Genomic DNA, 1,983 nt, shown 5'->3' with positions numbered 1-1,983 from the left:
AGGTTAAATAGAATGTAAAAGTCGTGTAACATGGCGAATGGTGATTTATACAGTCTATGAATCATCATCTTCCATTAAAAATTTTAGCATGACTTACTGTAATATAATCACATTGGCCTGACGTCATTATATTATACTAACTCATGCTTCAATTCCCAACACTTCTTCAAATCATTCATAATTTAAACTTGAATTGTACAGAATATAGAAACTAATACAGTTTCCTTTATGATGTGATAAAGATATCACAAAGAGATAATTAATTGCGGACAAGAATCGTTATGATGATATCATCAGAAATATAGAGGATATTTATGATGATATTTTGGAATTTCTAAGTTCGAAAGTTGATGAAGAAAAATTTTCCGCAAGCTTTTAACATGACTTCGGAGCAAGATATTCTCTAAAGAATTCATCAGATCCAGAATTACCTGGATTCTTTGAATATAGGGTTTGGTCCCTGTATTTGTCCTTGGTCTCCTCCATGGTTAGCTCAATCCGTTTTTCAGTTCCAAATTTTCTTTTGAGCTTTTCCAACGTACCATTCTTTATTATAAAACTTTTGGCCATTGAGACCATCTACAATTTTGCTGTTTCCTCTGCATTTAATGCAGCCATATTTGAATCATTGGTTATCAATCCGAGATGGTTTCAAGAAATTTCGTTTTTAGATGATTAAACGCTGATTGTAATCGTCAACGGATCTAATGGTTGATGAATAGGCGTTGTTGATTTCAAAAAGAAATGATCGATAATTTTGGTGGTTTGATGTGATAATTCATCATAGAATACGAATGAATATAATTCATGAATGTAGTATTTTTTTTAGAAGGATAACACCTGCTAAAGCTTTACTTGGATTCTGATATGTCAAAATTAGAATAGATAATTGAATTTGTATGAAGATGGTTGTTCTTTTTAGTGAACGGATACATATATCGTGTGGATGTATAGTTACTGATTATTGAATCAGAATTTGTAGAATGTACGGTGTAACATATTAATGTGAAATCTAAATATTTCTCAGGTATTACCTACCCGTTAAAATATTTTCACAATTAACAGTTTGTACAAAAGAATTACAATCTTTATGAAGATATACGTTCATATATGTATTCTTCAGATAGGTTTAATGAGTAATATAATATTAAACTCATTTAATTTGCTGTTGAAACGAGAGTAAATAATCTCCAAAATCTTAGAGATTTCATAATTGTCGCGAAATATTTCGCTAATGAAGTTATGATTCAATAGTTCATCGTTCATTGTTATAGATATACCTTGGTGTATGATGTTGGTGTTCGTGTAATCCTTGTGAAATTCACAAGACACGAATAATGTTTTTCTAAAAAGTTTCGAGTATATCAAAAACGAAAGTATACAATCAATCTTGTATTTGAGTAATACACTTGGTTTATTATGAAACGGAGTTTATTGTGTTGAAGCAGTGATTAACGATTGTTAAGTCGTTAACAAAGGATATACATCATAGCATATTGTGATATGAATTAACCAAGTAGTACATACTAGTTAAGATTCACACGTAATAGCTTAGTACGAAAAGATTTATTATTGTTCCAATCCATATATATAAAGTATACATATATAGTTCTTCAGGAAGAATGAGTCAATACATCTTAACTCATTATTACTAATATTCCTTGGTATCTATGGGGCGTATGATGTTGATGTTCGAGGTACTGAGTGTGATGTTGAGGCGTGGGATGCGGATGTTGTTGTTGGTGAAACTGATGCTGTTGTTGGTGATGCTGATGGTACTGGTTATGCTGCTGGTGCTGCTGCTGGTGTTCGTAGGTTTCACCCCATATTCTCCAGAGCCACCACTCGAGCGCGAAGCTCGTTGACTTCTTCTATTATTCCGGGATGATTGGCGGTTCAGACAAGTGGATGAATAAGATCTAGAATTTTAGATATTATATATTCGTGACTGGATATCCTGGAAATGAGGGTGAAAATAGTGAT

The sequence above is a fragment of the Rutidosis leptorrhynchoides genome, chromosome 6 (assembly GCF_046630445.1).
Source record: "Rutidosis leptorrhynchoides isolate AG116_Rl617_1_P2 chromosome 6, CSIRO_AGI_Rlap_v1, whole genome shotgun sequence".
Classification (NCBI taxonomy): Eukaryota; Viridiplantae; Streptophyta; class Magnoliopsida; order Asterales; family Asteraceae; genus Rutidosis; species Rutidosis leptorrhynchoides.
The sequence above is the reverse complement of the archived record's forward strand: the minus strand, read 5'-3'. Positions refer to the sequence as shown.